The sequence below is a fragment of the Equus asinus genome, chromosome 22 (assembly GCF_041296235.1).
Source record: "Equus asinus isolate D_3611 breed Donkey chromosome 22, EquAss-T2T_v2, whole genome shotgun sequence".
NCBI classification, from domain to species: Eukaryota; Metazoa; Chordata; class Mammalia; order Perissodactyla; family Equidae; genus Equus; species Equus asinus.
In genome coordinates, this window is record NC_091811.1 from 8,273,912 (window position 1) to 8,286,533 (window position 12,622).

Consider the following 12,622-nt stretch of genomic DNA (forward strand, 5'->3'; position numbering starts at 1 on the left):
GTCCACTAGTTCATCAGTGTTCTTTCTTTTAAAAAAGTAAGAAGAATTTTAGTGTTGTAGATTCTCATAACTTTGCTAGTAAAATGTCAGTTATTTAAAGTGATAATGTCTTTTAAATGTTTGAGGATGTTTTCAATATGTGAATTATCTTCATGAAAAAGTTGTAGAAATAATGAACAATAAATCACTGTAGAAACCTCAAAAAAAAAAAAGCATTAAGTTTGGGGACGGTTTATTATACAGGAAAAGCTAACTGATACAATCTCCATGAAGAAAACTTGGAAATGCTATTGGGGGACACCAAAGAAGACTTGAACAAGTGGAAAGACATACCATGCTCTTGGACAAGAAGAATCAAGATCATGGAGATAGCAATTTTCTCTAAGTTATTTTATAAATTAAATAAGCTACAAATGAAATACTTTTATAATCAAATGAGCTGATTCTAAAGTTCATATAGATAAATAAAGTCAAGAAGAACCAGGAAAAAAATCAAAAACAGAAGAAGAGGAACTATACCAATCAGATATTACAGCATATTATAAAGCTTCAGTAATGAAAAGAGGATAGAACTGGTCATGAATAACCAACATAACAAATAAACAGAATAGATAGTCCAGAAAAAGACCTAAATATATGGAGGAATTTTGTATGGTTCCTAAGCAAATTTTAAAATCAGTATAGGAAAAAAAAGTTGTGTAATTAATGTTTCTGGGGAAACTAGATAGTCATCTGGAAAAATATAGAATTGGTATGAGTCACATTTACCTCAAGATTCAAATGTAGCCCTTTAGGCTCTCTGAGTAGCACCATGGCAATCAGCAAGAACAAGCACTTTAAGAAAGGTACCAAAAAGGGAGCCAAGAAGAAAGTGGTTGATCCAATTTTTAAGAAAGATTTGTATGATGTGAAAGCACCAGCTATGTTCATATGAGAAATAGTGGGGGCCCAGCCTGAGGGTGCAACCATTCACATGTGCCACTTCAGTGGCCCAGGGTTTGCCAGTTTGGATCCCAGGTGCACACCTAGCACTGCTTGGCAAGCCATGCTGTGGCAGGCGGCCCACATATAAAGTAGAGGAAGATGGCCACAGATGTTAGCTCAGGGCCAGTCTTCCTCAGCAAAAAGAGGAGGATTGGTGGCAGATGTTAGCTCAGGGCTAATAGTCCTTTAAAAATATACATAAAATATATATATATAAAATAAAATATATATAAATAAATAATAAACAAATATAAAAATATATTTTAAAATATATATATAAGAAATATTAGGAAAACTAGTCATGAGAACTCAAGGGACCAAAATCACACCTGACGGCCTCAAGGGTTGTGTGTTTGAAGTGAGCCCTGTTGATCTGCAGAATGATCAAGTTGCACTTAGAAAATTCAAGCTAATAACTGAGGATGTTCAGGGCAAAAACTGTCTATCTAATTTCCATGGTGTGGATCTTACTTATGACAGAATGTGCTCTATGGTCAAAAAATGGCAGACCATGATTGAAGCTCTCTTGTTGATATCAAGACTACCAATGGTTATTTGCCTCGTCTTCTCTGTGTTGGTTTTACTAAAAAACACAACAATCAGATTCAGTAGACCTCTTATGCTCAGCACCAACAGGCGTGCCAAATCTGGAAGAAGATGATGGAAGTCATGACCCAAGAGGTACAGACAGATGACTTGAAAGAAGTAGTCAGTAAACTGATTCCAGACAGCATTGGAAAGACACAGAAAAGGCTTGCCAATCTATTTATCCACTCCATGATGTCTTAGTTGGAAAAGTAAAAATGCTGAAGAAGCCCAAGTTTGAACTGGGAAAAGTCATGGAGTTTCATGGAGAAGGTTGTGGAAAAGCTAGTGGGGATGAGACAGGTGCTAAAGATGAATGCAAGCCACCAGCCCAAGAATCTGTTTAAAATTCAGACTTTTAATGGTGATAAATAAAAAATCCTATTTGTGGAGAAAAAAAGATTCAAATGTTAAAAACCCTGAAAACATGAAGTATTAGAAAAAAATGGGTATATATACTTTTAAACCTTGTAGTAGGAAAGGTTTGTCTACAACATAAAACACAAATGTCATTAAAAAAGTATTAACAGAAATGCTGGTAAATTTTACTACAAAAAATTTAAAATTTATGTTAATAAAAAAATTTATGTTAAAACAATTGTAAGAAGACTGAAAAGACAATCATGAAACTGGAATAAATATATGCAACTCATATCGCAGACAAAAGTGAAGTTCTCTAATATATAAAGAACTTCCACAATTCAATAAGAAAAAGCCTAATAACACAATAGAAAAAAGAGTAAATGATATGAACATCTAGGTCGCAGAAAAGGAAATATAAATAGTTTTTGATATTTTAAAAGATATTAAACCTCACTCATATTAAAAGAAATGCAAATTAAAACAGTACTCAGAGAACAATTTTCCACCTATCATGTTGAGAAAAATATTCAACTTTTCTAACACACTTGGAGCTTGTGTGAGGAAAAAGGCATTTTTATACACTGCTGATGAGTGTATATTAAACCACCTCTATAAGGCAACTTGTCATTATCAATCAAAATGTAAATGCACATAACCTTTGACCTAGGAATAAAGATATATTCTGATGCATGGAAGTAATGTATGGACAAGATTTTTCATTGCAGCATTATTTGCCATAGCATATAATAAAATTTTATGCAGCTTTAAAAGAAACTGCATGAGGAAGTTCTTTTATGTACTGATATGGAAAGATCTCTAAAATACAAGTAGAAACAAATGAGGAGTACAAATGCTAATATTTGTGATAGAACAGGAGGTGTATGTGTGTGTATATATATCCACATTTATTTGCTTATATGTGAATAAAATAACTCTTGAAACTTGCACATTAATTATTTGTATGATAGGAGTATACATTTTAATTCTACTTTGGTATGCTTTTTCCTAAACTTATGCATGTTTACTGATCAAATAGGCTAGCAGTACTTTTACATATTGTTTAAATTTATAAATGCAAATTTGTTTTAACAAAGTTGAACTGTTATGCTGATGAATTTTATTTCAAAAGTTAATACATTTTGTCGTTTATCAGCTTGAAGATATTTTCCAGGATCTTTAAGTAACTTAAGAGCTTGGACTGATTAATTTAATTGATGGATATTCACTGGGTACTTAATTTTTTTTTTTTGAGATTAGCACCTGAGCTAACAACTGTTGCCAGTCTTCTGGGGTTTTTCTTCTTCTTCTTCTTCTTCTCCCCAAAGCCCCCCAGTACATAGTTGTTATTCTAGTGGTAGGTCCTTGTGGTTGTATTATGTGGGACGCCACCTCAGCATGGCCTGTTGAGCTATGCCATGTCTGCACCTAGGATCTGACTGGCAAAACCCTGGGCTGCCAAAGTGGACCGTGCAAACTTAAACACTCAGCCACAGCACCAGCCCCTGGATAATTTCTAAGCAAAGTGGAATACTGAAACATGCATACCGAGCATAATTTAACTTTATATACTTTTGCTCCTTTTTTTACGTCTACAGAGAGCCTATATCTCTGGGTCTGTTAATGAACATGTTCATTTTTGTCAAAGAAGTTTTACTATACAGGACACATATAGCTGCAGAAATTTGTGAACTCTGCTAGTCTGCTAAAATGCTAATGGGTGGACAGTTCACAGTCACAAGCATCCATCCTCTGGTTTCTCTGTGAAATAGAGAATTAAATCATGTTTATTTTATAATCACTATTTATAAATCACTTAACACATGTTTATTTTATATCTGTTTGACAGTCATGATTTTATCTTTTTTTTAATGTACCTTTTAATAGCACACAGGACAGAAGCCCTATTCATTATAATTCTTCACAAAAATGGAAGCCTTAGAGTTAATTCTTGCCCTTAATCTTAGATGAGAAAACCTGGAAGGCAGTAACTGGAAGATCAGAGATGGTGTTAACCTTCAACAACCCTAATCTTATCCCTCCTACTCACCCTTCTAGTCGAGTGGGCCTAAATAATCTTTTCCCACCCTACACCACCAGGTGGGGCTGGATCAAGGGTCCTAGCCCTGGAAGGCTAATACCAAACACGCATAGTCTGGAAGGAACCAGGAGGGTGAGGGGGCCAGATTAGATTATTGAAGGTTAATACCAGTTTACATGATCTTTCAATTAGGATTAAGGGAAAGAATTAAATTCTAATGCCTAAGGTTTAGTGGTGGGTCCTGTTGTATTCAGTTAATGGGTTGCTGCAGCCGCTGAGGGGAAATGAAGATAACATGAAGTTTAGAGCTAGGAGATAGAGATTTTTTTTAAACTTTTTATTGAAGTATAACATGTATACATCTTAAGAATTGAGCACACCTGTGTAACCAGCGCCCAGATCAAATTGCAGAACATTACCAGCATCTGAGAAGCCCCCTCATTTTTCTCAGTCACCACCCACCCGCAGCACACACAAAAGTCACTCAATACTGAGTTCTCACAACATGGATTAATTTTGCCTGTGTTTGTACTTCATATAAATTGAATCACACAGATTTTTTTTGCGAAAATTTCTTTCATTAATTGTATTTTTCCAAGATTCATCCATATTGTTGCATCTAGTGGTAGATCCATTCATTATCTAGTCTGCTGTCAATACGAATTTGGGTAGTTTCCATTTTAGGACTATTATGATAGTACAGCTGTGAACATTCCTGTCCATATCTTCTTATGCCATGCATTTCTCTTAAGTATATACCTGGGAGTGGAATTGCTAGGTCATATTTATTTCTATATCTATCAGTTTGTATATATATATAAAAAACGATGAATTCATGCTGATACCGCTGATTCCAATCTAAGACAACAGGGCTCATTTTACCCTCTCCCCTTTCCTCATTTGCAATTCCTTTCTTCAACAGTGAGAAATGTAGCTCCCATTAAATATAATATATTTTCTTATTTGCACAATCCTAGAATGCCCATAAAAAGAACTGCTAACCCATATTCCCCAGCTCTGTCTGCTGACAGGGCTTAGAAGCAATGACGCCTCAGTGCAATGAACACACTCAGCACCCAGATCTTCATTTCTAGATGTCATTCTCCAAGAAAAGGAACCAGGGTTCCTTGGAGAAATGACTGAGTCTAGGGAGGGGGCAATGAAAATACAAGATGAGCCTGAAACATCTTGTGGTGTCAGAAAGTAAGGAAGTGCTCAAAATAGAATGGGAGTATTTCAAAAGGACGCAGGAGCCAACTTGAAGATGCTCCTAATGACTATATGTGGGACAATTTGAGCAACAAAACAAAAAATGTTAGTAATGGATTATAATCTGTAGAATAAAATAAATATCAATGAGTTAATACTGGAATAAATAACTGAATAAATAAATAGGGAAGGTACAGCTCATCCTTACAACTGAATTTCAATTAATAAATGGAGAAGGAATTATGCAAATAGAAATCACCTTTGGAAAATCAAAGGTAATACATATTGCAGACAAGAATCATCAGTGAATGCTAGAATTAGGTAGTTGAAAGTAATGATAAAAAGATTTGTATAGTCTCAAAGTATCTCCCCAAACAATACTTATTAATTACAAAAAGGAAAGCAGTAATTTTATAGCGGAGAACCCTAGCAGACATCATCTTTACCACATCATCTTTCAAAGTGAACATCACCAGTAATGAGACACAGCAATATCACATGTGCCTTCTGATATGATGCACTGGGAACGACACAACATCACTTTTGTGGGATGCTCACCAAAAATGGATAACTTCAACCTCATCATGAGAAAACATCAGACAAATACAAGTTGAGGGACACTCTACAAAAATAATTGGCCAGTACTCTTCAAAACTGTCAAGGTCACGAAAGACAAAAATAATTGGCCTGGACTCTTAAAAACTGTCAAAGTTATGAGAGAAAAAAAAAAGACTGAGGAGTTGTTCTACATTAAAGAGTCCTTAAAGAGACATGACAATTGAACGCAGTGTGGGATCCTGGATTACATCCTGGACCAGAAAAAGAACATTAGTGGGAGAACTGGCCATATCTGAATAAAGTCTGTAGATTCTTTAACAGTAGTATATTAATGCTAATTTCCTGACTTCGATAATTCTCCTGTAGTTATGTAAGATGTTATACTTGGGGAAGCTGGTAAAGAGTATTCAAGAACTTGCTGTATTATTTTTGTAAGTCTAAAATTACTTCAAAGAAAAAAGATTTTTAAAAAAGAAGAAGGGGGTGGGGCATGATTGTGTCGTGCTTCAGCCAAAAACCCTGCAAGCACCTCTGCCTACGGCTTAAAGACTGACTCTCCTGAGAGTGGCCTTCAAGGCCCTCAATAACCTGGCCAAACATTCCCCCAGAGCTATTGCCCTTCACTCTCCTATCACCCGCCCACACCCCACCAATCTCCACAGCACGCAGTACACACTGCTTAGAAAAACCCTACTCACGTTCAAAGACCTCCTGCACAGGACCTTGACTCTGCACCCGCTTCAGGAAGCAGAGGGAGCTTCTGGCTCTTCCTGGGTCAGCAGCTGACTTTCCTGACTCCCTGGAAATCTTGAACTCCCTCTAAGGGCCTCTGCAGGCCAGTCAGGCATTGCTGACACCCTTTCTACCCTCAGGAAACTCGCAACCTGCAAATGAATAAGAAAGGAAACAATAGTGACAGGCTCAGGAAAGCTCAAGGAGGCAGGTCAGAGAAAGGCAAGGGAATTCACATCTTCTGCTGTGAAGTAGGTGTTCTTCTTACTCCCTCTTTGCTAGTGAGGGAACTGAAGCTCAGAGAGGTGACCCGCCTAAGGCTACACAACCAGTAAGGTAGAGCCAGGTTTGAACTCAATTTCCTGCTCCCCCCGCTGAGGAATTCAACTCTCAAATGCTTTGAATAGTCAGCCAAGCAGGGTCCTCAGACAGCTTACATTTTACCCCAACTCCAACCTCAAGGAGCAAAATGAGATCTTCCTAGAGAACACTGCAGACAAAGTTCTCAAAGAGCTGAGGGACATGCCAACTGACTCCCTACCCACCAAGCCCACAGAGGATCCTGGAATCACGGATGAACTTGTTCTCAGGAAATGTCAATGGCTTTTACAATGAACTAAATTGACATGAGCTATGTGAATCTGTGCAAAAATATCCCAAAGCTGAGCAGGTGGGATACCTTGCTAGACACCATTTGGCCGGCTTCCTCCACATTTAAATGTGGATTCATCACTTCAAAAGACACTGGTTGGGAAACTGCTATTGCAAAGCTCTGGGTGAACCAGCAAACCCACCTGGTAGAGCGGCAGCGGCGATTAACTGAGCGACAGAGCGTGCTTGACACCAAGTCAGAAGCAACGAATATTGGCTATTAGGACTACAATTATTGATATTATAATTGTTCATATCAAACCTCTACCCTCCCCACACACTTCACTTCTCCCTGTACCCAGCAGGTTTTCCCATCTTCCTATATCTCCCTCCCTACCGGGGAGAATTCGGGACTGCATGCAAGACAGGGAGTATATTTTATTTTTTTAAAAGAAAGCACTTCTTAAATTTCAACTTGTCAAGACCCCTGCCCCACTCAGCTTTCCATCTCCCAACAGAGACCTCCATACCCACACCCCACTGCTTCACTTTCTCTTACCATAACTTACGTGGCCCGGGGCTAGTGGTCCCCCTCCATCTCTGTGGAGAGGAGGTGACCCGGCCCACCCAGCATGGTCTTGCCTGTGCCAAGACAAGAAGAAAAGGAGGCTTTGTGTGGCTCTGACCCCTCTGGCTACTGAGGCCCTTCCAGTTAGGCTGTCACTCTTCCCTGATCTCTACCCCTAAAGAGACGGCCAGCCCCTATTTCTTGTTTCCCTTGGCCCCTTGCCTTAGGCCTGGGCTAGGAAAGCAAGACTCCCCACCATTTGTCCCCTCAGCACAGCTAGGGTGGGAGGCCGGTGTGCATCCTGTAGCATTGCCTGTGGAGGCACAGGCACTCTGGAGGCAAATCTCCACATTTCTGAATGGCATCTGTGTGACCTTGGATCACCTCCTAACTTCACCGAGCCTCACACTGTGTTCACTGTGGATCTTGATGTTACCTGCCAGAGCATTAGATGAAAGAGAAGCTCTGCACATTTCGGTGCTTCATTTATGAGGTGGTTATGGGTGGTCTCCCCCTAGCCGCTCTGAGGACTTGCCACTCTGAGCCCCCAAATACCCCCTTTGCCCTCTTCTCACCTTCACCTCCCTCCAGATTCCCTCACCATCTAGTTACACCTCTGGGGCCTGAGAGTCAAGAGGTCTGATAATGCAAGAGTACGGATTTCAGAAGAACATCTACCTGGTTTTCAAGCTGAGATTCGCCACCCTCTGACCTTGATCAAATACATCTTATTTGACAAATGAGATAAGGATACCTACCAGATAGGTTTATTGACGCAAGGATTAAATGAACAACACGTATATGGCCTTAGCACAATACCAGTTTCAAAGAAGTGTAGCAGTAATAATACATAACAGTGTTTATTGTCATTAGTCCCAGCTGGCTGCCAACTTGCTTAGAGGCCTGGCATATGGTTGGCATATTTCCTAGTTCCTGACAATGACACCAGTTTCTCTTATTTTTAATTTCATGGGTCATTTTTAGAGAATGTTGAAAGGAGGACATTAGCAAACTGGGTCCTTATTAACATCTGGAAGTTTTCCTTTACCTGTTTGGGCTGGCTTCTATTGGTATGAGGAAATAAATTGATTTCCAAACACTTATCCTAAATCCAGCCAATTTATGGAGTAATTCAAGTAGTTCTTCTAGTTCTAAGATTTCCTAAGAAAGCAATTTAATCTTCTACTGATAACCATAATTTGTCTCCTTCCCCATAACTCTTCATTTGTGCTTTATTGCATTGATCAGATCATGGATAATGAACAATTGTGATGGTATCATCTTTACTTCATTCCTGGCTTAATGAAGAATGCCTCTCTCTTTTCTCCTGTATGTACATGTGAACTATTTGTTTAAGATAAAGGTAATTATATTGTTAAGGAAACCTCCCTTTATTTCCTTTATTTCTAACTCTTAGAGTTTGTTGTTTTTAAGCAGGTACGGCTGCTTAATTTCATCAGTATTTATTCAAATAAGGTTATTTTATTTTTGTTCTTTGACCTTATGACAGACATGATGGCTAAAGACTTTTCTGGAACTCCACTTGGGAATGAATAGCTAACCAATAATTTATTTTATGTTCAAATTACTGGATAAAGAATGGACTATGCAACAAGGAGCATTAGAATATTTAGACGTCCACTGGGGGAAAAATTTTGTTTGAACTTTTCCTCTCAATCCCATAAAAAATTCTAGATGGATTAGAGATTATACCATTAAAAAAACTTAAAACTATTTGAAGAAAATATTGGAAAATATTTTTATGGCCTTGATGTGAGAAATCATAAGCAGTGTGTAAAATCTAGAAGCCATAAAAGAAGACATTGAGAGATTTTGCTACCCAAACATCCAAAACTTTTGTACGATGAAAGACACCACAAAGAAAATTAAAGACAATGGAAAAATGAAAGAAAACATTGCCAACATATACAACAAGCATTGGATTACTAATCAGAATATGTAAAGAAAAGAGGAAAAAATATTTGAGTAAAGCTCAACTTCACTCATAATAAATAGCGTGTAAATAAAAACAAGAAAGTAACATTTTTCCTCATCAAATTGTCAAAATTTTAAAAGATAAACACCCAGTGTTGGGGAATGTACATGGCTGCTAGATCTACAACTTCAGGTCTCCCACTCCAGAAGCATTTTATGTAAATAGCACCCCTGCAGGACAACATGGACTACAATGTGATGGGTGTGTCTTGGAGCAGTGCTCTGAGTGCCAGGCCCCTCCTAGGGATTTAGTGAGGTTTTTGTCTACCCAGCAAAACATAAAAGGCTCTCTGACTCAATGATTCCTCTTCCAGGAATCTAGTCTTTCAGAAATACATGAGTATGTAATATGTATATAAAGATATATGCAAAAGGATGTTCATTAAAGCATGCTTTATATTGGAGAAGACAGGAAACAAACTATATGTCCATCAATAGGGGATTGTCTGGACAAATAATGGTGCACACATTCATGAGATATTTTGGAACTCTTAAAAAGAACCAGATGGATTTAAGTGTATTAGCATAGAATGATCTTGGAGATTTGATGTTATGACTGTGATAAGCATTAATGTGAAAGCAAATCCCAAAAATATCTATTATTCAATCCCAGGTATATACAATTGTGTCTGAATACGTATTAGATAGATAGGGCATGCATAGACAAGGAACTGGAAGAGTCCACCAAGCTGAGGGGACTAGACTGGAATCACTGGGCAGGAGGAGTTAGTGATAGGGAGGAGTTTCATGTTTTACTCTGTTTGCTGTATTACTTTGTGACTCTACCACAATATGAAAGTATTGCATATGTGTTGTGTTTATTGCAAATTCAAAATATTAGGTGGCCTGCTCATTCTGAGCTTCAAGAATCCCTGTGGGTCTGGCTATTCTTTGACAACTTCCCACCTGGGTAAACTACCAAGGACTGTCCTACTACCCAGTGTGAGAAATTCTTTTTTTATTATTATTTTATAGAGGTCGCATTGGCTTATAACATTGTGTAAATTTCAAGAGTACATAACTATATTTCAGTTTCTGTATAGACTGCATTATATTCACCACCAATAGTCTAGTTTTTATCCATCATCACACATGTGTACCCCTTTATCCCTTTCGCCCTCCCCCCTCCTCCTTCCCCTCTGGTAACCACTAATCTGTTCTCCTTATCTATGCGTTTGTTTATCTTCCACATATGAGTGAAATCATTTGGTATTTGTCTTTCTCTGTCTGGCTTATTTTGCTTAGCATAATACCCTCAAGGTCCACCCATGTTGTTGCAAATGGCACAATTTTGTCTTATTTATGGCTGAGTACTACTCCATTGTGTATATATACCACATCTTATTTATCCATTCGTCCATTGATGGGCACTTGGGTTGCTACCACATCTTGGCTATTGTGAAAAATGCTGTGATGAACATAGGGATGCTTGGCATTCCTGAAATAAACACTTTTTCTGAGCTAGCTCATCTGGGCATCCTAATCTCAATGAGAGCTTTTTAAAAATTTAGATCCAACTTTCTGCCCAAGATCTGCTGACTCAGAACCGGAATTTCTGTGCCCAAGGCTATTACCTGGAGGAGGAAGTGAGAATTTAGGATTACTGGATAGTGTGGTGACTGTACTGGACAATTGCATAGTCACAGTGAGGAACAGAGAAGGCAGAGGGGCAGCCTTAATCTGCCAGGACTCCAGTTAACCTAATGGGGACCCTTGATGGATAAAGACATGCTCGTGGGTTTGCTGGTGAAGACGCTCTGCTTACAGCCAGGTGAGGCACTCAGGCTCTGCAGCACAGACGTCGGGGCTGCAGCTCTTGCTTTTTCTTTTCACTAAAACTTAACTTTTTTTACACTTGTTGGGTGGGGTGTCCCATGGGTGAGGATTCGACTATTGTATTCTAAACTGGAAGGAGGTGGGGACGATTTGAAGTTCACTGAAAAACCCACCCAGCTCTTCTTCTGATCTTGCTTAGAATGGAAAATACAACCTGGCTCTCAGGGACCTAGTATATATTATTATCTAAGGGCTGGTCTGCAGAGACAGCAAAACTGGATTCAAATCCTGACTCCACATTATACCAGCTGTGTGACTATTGGCAACGTTCTTAACATCCCTGAGCCTCAATTTCTTGATCTGCAAAATGGATGTAATGATGTGCCCCTCATGGAGTTGCAGTGAAGATCAGAGAAGTGGTGTATGTAGAAGTAAGTCCATCACAGCTTAGCTACTGTTTATTAATATTATGGTGGCTAATAGACTGTGAGCTCCTGGAGGGCAGACATATGTGAACATGAGAATTATTTCCTTTCCTCCCACCTGCAGAGGTTACCTAACAACTATCTAGTACAGAGATTAAGTATTTGCTGAACACTCTGATTCTGATTCTGATTTAGTTAGGGCCTGGGCCTTTCATTGCCTTTGAGCCATTTTAGAAGTCGGCAAACTGTAATAGCAATGCAACATAATTCTTGTCTATAGATATGCAGATAATTCCTGTTATAGGTTCAATTAATTCTCCTCCCTCCCTGTGTGGAAGAAGCCAGTTTTACCTCCTTTTGCACATTCGTGTCAATATTCCAGCTCTGTCTGTTTGTAGGACTGGTTGTCACCTCTTACTGATTCCCTCATTAATGGTGAGTTAAAATCTTCAGCACATGCTCGTTTTATATCTGAATGAAAGTCATGATTTTACCTTTTTTTTGTAAAGTATCTTTTAACATTACTATTACTCCTTTAGCAAAATAATAAGTTTCTATAGAAGGCAGACACCACTTTTGAGTCTACTGCTCAGGGCCAGGCGCTGTCACAGGCGGACAGAGAGAAAAGCTTCCATGCTCCAAGCAGTCAGTGTTCAGATCCTGTGCCACAGCTGTCGGTGACACAGAGGAAGGCGCTTCTCTCTAAGCTTCAGTCTGCCCATCTATGAAACGGGCTCACAACCAGTACCTGGGCCCCGGGACCCATCGCCTAGAACCCACTCCCTCACCCCTCTCTCT

At 38.8% G+C, this 12,622-nt stretch overlaps 1 long non-coding RNA gene and 1 pseudogene across 2 annotated transcripts in view; one reads left to right on the forward strand and one right to left on the reverse strand.

Annotated features, from left to right (window-relative positions):
* The window catches only part of LOC139041612 (uncharacterized), a 43,008-nt gene that overhangs the window by 20,797 nt on the left and 9,589 nt on the right, over positions 1-12,622 (reverse strand). For both annotated transcript variants that reach the window (XR_011497075.1, XR_011497076.1), the window contains exon 2: positions 6,436-6,621. This is a non-coding gene — a long non-coding RNA (uncharacterized lncRNA). The remainder of the gene's footprint in view (positions 1-6,435; positions 6,622-12,622) is intronic.
* Positions 812-3,690, forward strand: LOC139041575 (small ribosomal subunit protein eS1-like; annotated as a pseudogene).